The sequence below is a fragment of the Nematolebias whitei genome, chromosome 2 (genome assembly GCF_014905685.2).
Source record: "Nematolebias whitei isolate Nwh7 chromosome 2, NemWhi1, whole genome shotgun sequence".
In the NCBI taxonomy this organism is placed as follows: domain Eukaryota; kingdom Metazoa; phylum Chordata; class Actinopteri; order Cyprinodontiformes; family Rivulidae; genus Nematolebias; species Nematolebias whitei.
In genome coordinates, this window is record NC_056499.1 from 14,467,395 (window position 1) to 14,479,221 (window position 11,827).

Sequence of the window (11,827 nt, forward strand, 5' to 3'; positions counted from 1 at the left end):
TGTGTAATCTTGGTTTGTCTGAACCGTCAGCACAGCTGTAGCTGTTTCTGCGTGTTCAGCTTGCGATGACTGGTCATCGTTTGTGTGTGTGATTACCCCCCTTTCATCCGATGAGGGGTTGTTTGAGGCAACAACAACAGCGTCTTGGTGTGTTTCACCGACATCTGTAGTGTTGTCATTCGCGTCCAGAGATGTAGTAGTGAGTACCTCACTGCATAGTGCTTTTGGTCGGCTTCCCTTGTCAGTGTGTTTCAAATCTTCTAACATTTCACGCAATTTTTCTGTCTCTTCCGAGCTCAGAGGTGGAGGGCCTTTTTTCTGGGATTTTTGTGATTTTTTCGCCTCTGGACGTTTCGTCCGAGGTGGGGGGCGGCTAGGTACGTCTTTTTGGGGTTCCTCTCGGTTCCCATTTTTTTGCGTCCTCCGCTGGTCCCATTTACGATAATCACGTTCGTCCTCTGAAGGAGGAGCCTTTTTGTCCCAGCGTGCACCTTCATGATGCGGTTTGTTAGTCTGAAAATACTGCCTTTTTTCTCCCTTTTTAGGAGGGGGTGGCGATGCACGCCTTCCTTCTAATTCTAGGGAGTGGGGTTTAACCTTTACACCAGGAAACACTTCTATGGGCGTCTTGGCATGACAACGTGCCTCAAACACGTTCACAGCGCACTGTTTAATCTCACTGATGGATTTTTCTCTGTAATTTGCCATCATTTGCACTGACGTTTGAATGTCAGGATGGAGATTTTTGCTGAAAACAAATTTAAAACCATCTTCTTCCTCCATTCCGGTTTCATTTCTGTTACCAAAATAAGCTTGGAAGATTCTTTTGTAATAAACTTTTGGATGTTCATTCTTGCCCTGCGTGACCTTGTCTGCGGCTGGATACCCAGTAGGTCCTGCGCAGGTGTCGTACTCTTTGATCAGAGCTTCACACAGAAGTTTGTAATCCCTTCTCGTTGCATCTGGTAAACGCTCGATGAAGGTAAACACCTCTCTGTCCGAAGTGAGTCGTATCAGACTGATTTTATCTTCTACCGTAGCGTTTGGATAAGCTCTCAATCTGAAATCCAGATCTCTGAGGTACGCTTTCGTTCCAGCGGAGCCCAACGGTTCAGGGATGAAACGTTGTACATATTTTGAGATTTTTTGCAAGTCATCCATTGATGGAGAAGATATCAATGGTCTCACATGCGTGATCAGTTGTGGGGGTGTTACTCTGCCCGTTTGTGTAGGTGATTGGATGGGTCTAAAAGCACCATGTGAGTAAAGAGGTCGTTGAGTGATTGGTGTGTTACCCCGATCCTGTTCAGGGTCTGGTTTTGATTCCAGGTCACCTTGCCCAACATTTTTACCTTTTTCTATTGCTGCTATTAGTTTCGCCTCACATTTTTTTAAATGTTCCTGGGATGTACAGTAGTCACCTTCTAAACGCATATGTAGCTTTTGTAGATTTTGTTTATCTATTTTGCATTGTTCCAGTTCAGTTTTTGCAAGCTGCAACTGTTGTTGTAGCACATCGTTATCTTCACACGTGGCTTTGTACTGACGGTCTATTTCTTTAATCTTTTCATAAGATTTTGCTTCTAGTGACGCCTGCATTTCTGAGAGATTCCTCTCATGTGTTTTATACATCCAGTCAAGGCGTTCCGACCGTTCATCTAATTCAGCTTTTAGAAGCAGGGAGATTTTTGCTAACCGTTCAAGGCTGAGCTTTTTACTCTCTGTATTTAATGTTCCTGCGGCCAAACTTTTCAGCTCTTCTTGTCTTTGAACTTCGAGTAGTTGTAATTGCTGCATTTCTTTACCAATGAGTGGAGATGTTAAAATATGTAATGCCCCCAAAATGATGTCATCATTTGTTGGTTTTGAAGAGGTGTCTTCTTCTTCGTCGCTTGCCATTTTTCTTCTATTTAAAGTTTAAACAGGAGAATTTTAATGTTTTAGGTTTTTCAAAATAAATAAAATCAGCAAAGTCTCTTCGTCTGATATATTTACTTTTATTTAGTGATTTATCAATTAAACGTGCACTATCCTTTTAGCAAATGAGTAAACTTTTTCCAACTTTGTGAAAATCTGTAACTGTTTCTATTTTTAAAAAGTTAATGTTTATTTTTGTACCTTATTTTTAAAGGATTACCAGTGAAATAAAACTTTTTGGTGAATGCTCGTTTGCATGAATACCTTCTAACTTTTAAAATGCAAGATAACAGTAATTTTCAGCTTTAAGGAACGTTTATTGACTCGAAAATGCTTTTAGAAAGATTAAAACGTTTAATTTCACTATTTAGACCTAATAAGCGAGTGAAACCTGTCTTCTCAAGGTTCGCCAGAAGATGTCAGTATTACCTCAACAATTTTAACTCCGACAATGTTTGTGTTATCCACTAGGGGAGCTATAACTTCCTGTGGCGTTCGGTTGACATCCTGTTGTTAGCCGCTTAGCTTGAAGTTAGCTTCGGCTAAACTCGGTTAAAATCAACATTTCTGAACGGATTTTTTACACAAACGTGGCAAAAGTTTTTGCAATCAGACTTTATAGCTTCAAACATGAGTTTTTGGGACAATATTTCAGGTTCCTTTAGTGATTTTAAGCGTAGTTAAAGCTCCGGTCGTTAGCTTGTTAGCTTAAAATTAGCATCGCTAGCATTGTTTAAAAACATCGTTTTTTTTTTGACGAATTTTAAACTCTAACGTGGCAAAACTTCAGCAAATAGCTTCGAAGCATTTAACCAGTGTGTCAACAATCACTTTAGGGCGCTTTTTAGCTTTAAAAAGCAGATTTTATTTCCCTATGAAAATGAATTTCATATCCGGGTCACGTGACTGAAATCACCAATGGCAAAGCAGCGTAGGGTGAGAGGAAGTGACGTAGCCACGTCAGTCAAATTTCTCAACCAATCAGAGCGCTCCACAACAGCGAATTCAACCAATCAGGAAGCGTTTTCTCTACCTAGCAAGTTAGGTTTAGCTTGAAATAGTTCGTCAACTTTTCGTCTTTTTTAAACCATCAAAATGCACTTTTTCTGCTAAAAATTGTAACGAATAATTGCCTGAGCTGTACGGAGGCGGCGCCCCGTGACAAAACGTCTTTCTAGCTATTTAACAACACGTTCGAACTTTTCCAGAACCGGGTCGGAACCACCGAACCGGACCAGAACAGCGTCTGGAACACAGTTTAAACAGAATAAAGCGTTTCCACAGCTCAAAGCCAGCTTAGCTACACATAGCAGTCGTACAAATTCAGCTTTATAAAGACTCAATGACACAATTTCAGCTCTTAAAACATTGCCAGGTCAACGCTTATAACATGCAGCGTAACACAGCGCGCAGCTTGAGCTGCGTTTCCATCACAGCTGATAACTGTCACTTTTCAACATGCCAACACGTAAATCAATCTTACACGAATTAACAGTCATTCATGAACCGTTAACGGGCCACCAGTTGTAGTGAGTCACGTGGGTACGTGTCACTTGTTGTATGACAAATATATGGATATATATTTATGCATACTTTTCACGAGTTCTTCATTTTTCTGACTGTAAATGCCGTGCATTGAATTTAACACAAAATGTAACGAGAGACGTTATTTATCTTTGACCCATCAAATGAATGGAGTCATTTATTTTCAGAATCAAAGTTTAACATCAAACATTTACATTAATTTGGCAAAATATGAAAATAATAACAGACAGTTTCACAAATAATGAACTTCAAATCACTCGGCGGTGATTTGAGGACTTTGCTTCAGATATTTCTAAAAATATCCGTACTGATTTATGAGAGAGAGGTGAGTTTAAGATTAAATGGAGATTTATCTTACAGAGGAATATGTGAGGGAAATTTAATCTGTTTAACCAGAAATTGCACGCTCCGTCAGCTCTCAGCTTCTCACGGTACACTTGGTCAAAATAGAACCATCTACCTGTTGATGATGAATCAGCGTCGGAGTAGTTCCTTTCTGACTCGTTTCAGCGTCTCCGTCGAGAACTACCAAACCTTCAGAGAGTCATGCGTGGTTAGTTCAAACAGAATTATAATCCCAAAACGTCTCTGTATTCTTCATTGCTCTCTTGGACTCTTCATTGCTCTGAAACTTTCAGAACCGACTGCACTCTCAATCTAACATGAACTGGGAAGTTGCCACATTTTATTTGGGTCGACTTCCTGTTCAATTTAGAGCTTTCTGATTCGTGGAAGGACCAGAAAGAGGAGTGGTTTTGTGACGTAAGATGTTATCTAAGCCAAGGTCAGAGAATGAATCTGTTTTCACATACAGAAAAGATTATTGCAGAAGCAGCAGACTTCGTGGAGTCATTTACTCTGATATCTTCTCAAATAGTTAAACATGACATTTCTTCTTCAGTAAACATTTTAGTTGACCGAAAACCAACCTTTCACATACTTACGACAGCTTGCTCATTTCAGACAGAAAATCACGAAATGCATATTCAGGTGATTTCTTCTTGGAATGAGGAATAAAAATCATTACTTACTGTTTATGTAAAATAAAGATGAGTAGTTCTTTTCAACCTATAAGCATTGAGTGAAACTACCACAATTGATTATTAAAACATTTGTAAAACAGTAATGATTATAGAGGATTGTCTTTTCTGCTTGATTAATTCAATAAAGAAAGTCATCAGATGGTTCAGACTTATTCAGATCAATGAAAATAACAGTCTCTGTCCATCTGGTAGATTTGAGGTCATCTGGTTCACTACAACAGCATACACAATATTACTCTGTTTGTGCCGGGGGACTGGATCTTTGGGATGAACCAGTCTTTGCCGTAATGTATTTTGGGGTTTAAAAGCCACTGGGACGTTATGTTTAGAAAATAAACGTCTCAGTTTCTCTGATACAGAGAAACTGAGACGTTTATTACTTTATTTGCTAGTATCACTCAGCCCTCTGTGAATAGTAAACAGCCATCAGTGTGCTAATGATCCATTGTTAGGCTGATGGTCCTTCTTGAGCATGTGATCAGCTGGTTTTGGTTGTCAGCAGCAAACTGGTTGATCCACTCTGTGAAGGTGTTATTTAAGAGACTGAGCTGAAAACAGCACCTCAGACTGAGGAAGTCTCTTGGATGAGAGACGAAACGTTTCTATTTTTTTGCTTTGTTTTGTTTTTTGTTTTGTTTTTTGAATGTCCAGAGGACCCGATTGAACTTTTTTGGATTTTATCAATTATATTAAATCAAGGCAGGAAAAGTTACAATTTACAGCACTGGTCGCTCCGGTTTGTGACGTGATCACAAACCCGGAAGAGCCCCTATGTCCCATGTCATTACTCATTTATAGGGTCCTAGACTCCTCCTTTGCAGAAGGGGAGCTCAACCTGTCAGTGTTGAGGGGGCGTGACTAAGTGTGAGCTCAATGGATCTTATGTGGTTCTGACATGAGACGGTGTTTCAAAAGCCTTTCTACGTGATGTGGCAAGCAGATTAAACTCTATTCCTTGACAGATATTGAATGCCAGGGAGACTCTTTTTAGAGTTGCTGGCCCAGTTTAACCCAGTCAGAACTGGGTCATAATTTCATTATAATCCCATCTCTGAGCAGATCAGAGATCCCCAGGACCAGTCTAGATAAAAATATCTAACACCGTTCTCTCCTCCCCTCCTTATTGTGCTCCCAGGGAAGGAGAAACAAAGGTTTTGCGGCCATGCGAAATACTTAAAATACTTCATACAGCTTGTATGAAGTATTTGCAGCCACTCGAAATAAGTATGAATCGTGCATGTGTCACTCTGAACTCATGTGAGGCTTGGATGACTGGCGGCAAGAGATCGTTTACCAAAAGTGGCCGCATGTGAAGAGTAACTTTTGCTCAAGTCTGTCAGTGGATCTTCACAGTGTGGAGAAGTAAAGAATCCACTATCACCAACGGGTTTCGAAAGGCTGCTGCATGATGGAGGACAGCTTACTTCCTCCTGTGCAGTGTGCAGGAGGAAGAAGCCTATTCCTGGTAGACTACTGTTTTTTTTTTGTTTTTTTACCAGACGTTTTACAGGCACAATTCAGAAAAAAAAAATGCTGTACGTATTTGTGTATCTTAGCGGTACATATTTAATTAACAGTTTAAAAAATCTTTCTCTCTAAATGTATCAACGTGGACACCTGCGGCTATATACAAGCGTGGCCTTTTATTACAATTATTATTTTTTTATATTTTAAGTGGGTGCGGCTTATATTCGGGTGCGCTTAACAGTAAAGAAATGATGGTATATGAATGTCTCCAAGCTCATCCAAGACATCACAACTACACATAAACAGATCACAAGTTGTGTATAAAAACATGCTGCTAACTTCTTTACAAATCAATATTTAGTGCTAAATGCATAAACCTGATAAAATATGAATAGATTCACAAATCAAAGGTGCTTACATTTTAATTATTCCCTCAACATCTCTTTAAAACAATTCTCAGTTTCAACATTTATTTTCTTGTCATTTTAATCAAATAATCATTGAATTTTTACTTGTTCAAAATTCAACATAAACGATCATCTTTCATTCAGTGTCCCTGAAAGCTGTTTTATGAGAATGTGTTCATGAGATGTGTTTTGAAAAGGCACATTTACTGTGACATTAGATTATAGTCGATATAATGTGTTGGTGAAGAAGTGAATGAGGCATAAAACATTGGAAGTTATATTTTTTATACATTAGGATTTATTAACTCTTAGGATTGTAGTGTGATAAGTAGTGTGCAGTTCTGATCTCAAAGTCTGCACACGGTCCTCATTTCTAATAGGGTTGTGTTGAATAATTTAAAGTGAACCTAATTATTTAAAACAAATTCAGAGCCACACAACTCATTTAAGATAACTAATGAGTTTTAAAGCATGCGTTACTGAGACATTCAGCAAGATCAGAAAACCTTGCAAGACATGCGAGCTCACCTTTGACCCAAAAAAAGGAGAGTTTTGAAAATTAACATGATTATCATGTTGTGCATTTGTAAACCTGGAGAACTGCTTTGGCCACAGGATGGAACAGAGTTCAGCTGCAATATATTTTAAATAATTTTTAAATATATACTGTGTTGCTGTTTTTTTTTGTTTTGTTTGTTTTTTTGTTGTTGTTGTTGTTTGTGTGTTTCCAACACGTCATGTCTCGAGAGCATGTAGCTTGTTGTGTAGCTTTCATGGAATGTCCTGCATTTCTCTTTATAAGCTCATCTTCAGCCTTTTATCTGAAGGCAAAAAGCAGCAAAAAAAATAAAAAATTAAAAGCAACTTTACCATTTTACAGTTCCTCCTCTGTTTCTTTATTTTTGGTTTTACTGGTGCATATATAATTAAAAATGGAGGAGCTCCATGCATTTTGTATAGTTATAAAAATACCTTTACCAGTTTTGATTTTCATTTTTGCTTCCAGTGTGCATAAAGTTCTCAAATCTGATGGTCTCAGACAGCCAGTGTTTATTACAATGTATGTTTTTCCTCTAGAAATGAACTATGTAGATTTAAAAATGGGTCACATACTGTATTTGGCTCAGCAGAGTGTTAAGAAGGGGACTCCTGCACATATCAGCATGTGTAAATATGAATTTTTGGATAGACACGGCTACTGATCATAAAATGATCATAAAATGTGTGATTGTATTTAACATGTTTCCAATACATCAATACAAACAATAATAACAGGCTTAGTCAGACTTATTCCATCTCAAGCTTGTGCTAAATGCTGACAAAATCAAAGGGATGTTGTTTTCCAACAGAAAGTCGGTGCCAGCAACTTTTCTTCCTATATCATCTATGCCTGGTGTTCCTATTGATTGTAGATGCTTATAAATACTTGGGAACTTTGGTCGATGCACATCTCTCTTTTAAACCACATATTGAAAACTTGATAAAGAAACTGAAATTAAAACGGGGTTTCTTTTTCAGAAATAGATCTTGCTTAACTCTGAATGCCAGGAAACGCCTTGTAACCACCTTCCTAACAGCCATTGACTGTGGAGACGTTATTTACATGAATGCCCCAGCCAGGTCCTCTGCTGATGTTGGATGCTGTCTACCATGGTGCACTAAGATTCATAACTGGTTGTAACTACTGTACCCATCACTGCACCCTGTACTCCTTGGTCAGTTGGTCATCATTATCTACACGTAGGCTCTCACACTGGTTCATTTTCATCTATAAATCCCTCCTTGGTCTGCTACCTTCTTATATCTTCTCCCACATGTCATGTTGTCAGTGCAGTTACAGCGTGCACGCTCAGGCCATTATTACATGCAGCGTTCCCTCAGTGCGGACTGAACTTGGCAAAAAGGCCTTTTCCTACTCAGCTCCTGCTACCTGGAACTTCTTGCAACAGGAACTGAAGTTGTCCTTCTTAATTTATTTAAGGGGTTTCAAACATTTGATAATGTCAAAAGAAAAATCAAAGCAAAAATGTCCTTGTTTTTAGTATTTCACCCTGTTTTACAGCACCCTGATTTATTGTTTTATAAAACCACTTTTATTTTAACTGCATTTTTACTGTAGTTTATTGTTGTCTGTATTTTATATGCTCTGTCTGGAACAGGTCCCTCTTGTAAATGAGTCCCCCTGGCTCAATGAGGATAGCCTGTATAAAGAAGTGTTGAATGAAAAAAAAATAATAATACTTCAAAAAATATTTTAAAAAAGTAAAAAAAAAAAAAAAACTTTTTCATCCGTATTTTATTCAGATTATACTGTTTAACCTTTCAACAGTAAAATTAACAAAAAGGCTCCTTGTGTCTGGCTGTTGTCTTACTCTTCTATTGCTAATGATTTGTGAAAGGATTCTTCAGACCTATAACACAATTTGAGTGAAGTTGGAACTTGTACCTACACATAAGAAATTTCCCTTTCAAACAAACATTTCTAACAGTATTGAACCGACAGTACAGCAACAGAGGGCAGTTCGGTACATTTGCATTTCTTTTTCATTTCTCAGAAAAAGTTTATGTCCTTTGGATCACCTCGGCGCCACTCGCCTCACACTCTAGACAGTTGGTAATAAGATTAAATGAATGAACTTCATTTAAGGTACTTTTTCTCAGTTTAATTCAGTGTATGGAATGAACCATGACTCTGCAGAGAATCAATAATGTCTTTTGTGTGGAGGTGAAACATAAAGGAACATTACTGAGAGGGGAAACAAGTCTGGGTAATTTTACAACAATATTACGGGGCTGTAAGATGGTTCATAAATCTGCAGTTGTTTTTTTTTCACACTTTCTGAATTTTGCTTTTCTGTATTTATGAACAAAAACACAGCTTGAAATAAATATAAATAAAGTAACCAATATGTAACGTAAGTGAAAGAGACCAAAAAGAAAAGACACATGAAAGTGTTGAATTTTGGGTGCTTTGCGTTGCATTAAAATCAATTTAAGATCCTCTCTACAGTATATGGAGGATTCTATTGTATATATTCTTTGATCACAACAAGAAATGTATGTGTAAAAAAAAATGTCAGTGTTGGCAAAAAAAAAAATGTGTGGGCAGATAAATCACCCTGTGGTGATACACATCTTACCAAAAACAGCAGGCGACCAACGTTAATTTAAGCAAAAACAGGACAATCATAAAATATATTAGAGTTTGTTTGTGGAAACATTTGCAGCATGAGCGTCAGTTTCATTAGAATAGGTTGTCATTACAGAGACTCATTTTGTCAGATGTGCTCCTGCTGGGTCTGCAGTGGGCAAAACTGCATCAGGAGGGGTGCAGTGGAGGGAAAGTAATGGTCTGTTTTGTTTACACGAAACCACATCACCAAGTTGTAAAATTTAAAAAAAATGCTACTAAATAACATTATAGTATCTTAACGGGACAAAGGATGTGACACCCATCTGCATCTTCACAAACCAAGCAGTGACACTGCAACAGTTCACAGCTGCTTGATTGGCTTAACTGGCTGCACCTGTGAAGGTGTGGCTTTAAGATGAGAGGGGCGTGGCCTGAGGCACCTCACTGAGCTATCTGGATGTTTCAGGCTGGTTTGTTGAGCTATGATAACTTCAAGGCCTAATAGTTGCCTGGTTGTGAGGGTTTGCTGGGGATCAATGAGTCAGGTGGTAATAAAGTATGTATAGTCACGTGTGTCTTTCATTATAACAGCCTTAAAAAGTCCGAGATCACATATACAACATGAAATCGTTTCATTTCTGTATCCAGGTAAACTGCTCATCATATGAATAAATTACAATGAATATAATATTTTATTGCATTCATAAAAGACTTGCAGGATGATTATAAATTGTTCAAAAAGCGTCAAATTTCCATATTTTTGTATATTTCAATTTGTGTACCATTTAGGATCTATCGTAAGGGCAACCTGTGATCATTAGTCGGTCATGCAGCTGTACATCACAATGTTTGGCTGAGTCAAACACATTGTAATCAATAACTTATTATTCATTTTGGACTCTATTCTCCTTAAGTCTCCTTCTGACATCGGCCCTCCATTCTCAGTGGGAGTAGCTCAGATGTAAGGAAATGTTGTGAATGATGGAAACACAATAACATGACAGCATAATAATAAGCACCCTGTAATTATATTCTCTGAAGCTTTTTGCCTCACTTCTGCTCAAGCAATCATTCACCTGTGAAAACTGTATGTGTTCTGTTTACCAGAAGCTGACAAATTGCCTTCGTATTCCATGCAGCTGGGCTCCAAAGCCAGTTTTTTTGTTTATGTTTCTTATTTTTTCTTATGGTAACTATATTATGGAGTTTGACTGTTAATGTACTCTGATAATGTCAATGGTTTGTATCTCAACAAAAAGATTATCATGAGCTGAAGTTTGAGGACCCAATAATAAGCACGCTGGAAACAGTTATCATGTTCATCACAGAATTATAGCTGATAACAATGCAGTGAAGCACTCCAGCTGTTCTATACAATCTAGAGAATCTATAAACTGTCAGTCTCCAACCCCATATACAAATGACATATGGCTGCTAATTGTTACAGTCATAACTTCATCACAGTAGAAGAACACGATGGGCATGCCAAGTATGCAGTGACCTTGACAGAAGTCAAGTAACATTTTAATTTAAAAAGTTCTCTCCTTGGTGAGTGACCAGCTATTCAGTGCTGCAGAATTCCAATTAAACTGAGCATCGCAGTACAACTGCTTCATCCCATAATTTTCAAGGTTATTTTGTTCCTTTAGGTTTGATAGAGACAGAACAAATGGGGAAGAAAGAAGGGGAGCGCAAACCCTGTTTAGTCAGCCACCACAATAATATTCAGAAAATCTATTAATCAGTTTAGTAATACCCCAATAAAACAAAATAGTGCCATAAAAAAATCAATACTTTTTAAATTTATTTCACGTTCTCATGAGTTGTTTATTTATTCCTTTCATTTATCACTATAATTTGAACAGCGCTTTTAGTCTTTGGCGATATATCTGCAAATATATTATAGCCACTTTTCACAAAGTTTTATTATTAGCCTGAAATATGTTCAGCAAAATAACCAATGATAGAAAGAATTAAAGCATCCCACCTACAATTATTCATTACTGACATAAGTTCATCCTATTCAGGGACCCAAAGTCATTCAAAGGATTCCGATTCATAGTAAACTAGAGTTATTTTTTCAGGTTTAAAAAATTTGAAAAGAACAGCAAATTCAACTTACATCAATTCCATCCATTAATACTCTGTGAAAGCTGTAAGAGAATGTAAACACCTTCAGTAAATCACTGTGTATGTCATACAATATATTCAGTGCATTCAAATGTTAAATCAAAGTTGAAAAGACTTTCAAAAGCCTGAATAAAAGCAACTACACTGGAAAAAGTTTTGCACAGAGTTGTTCATTCAAGCTAAAA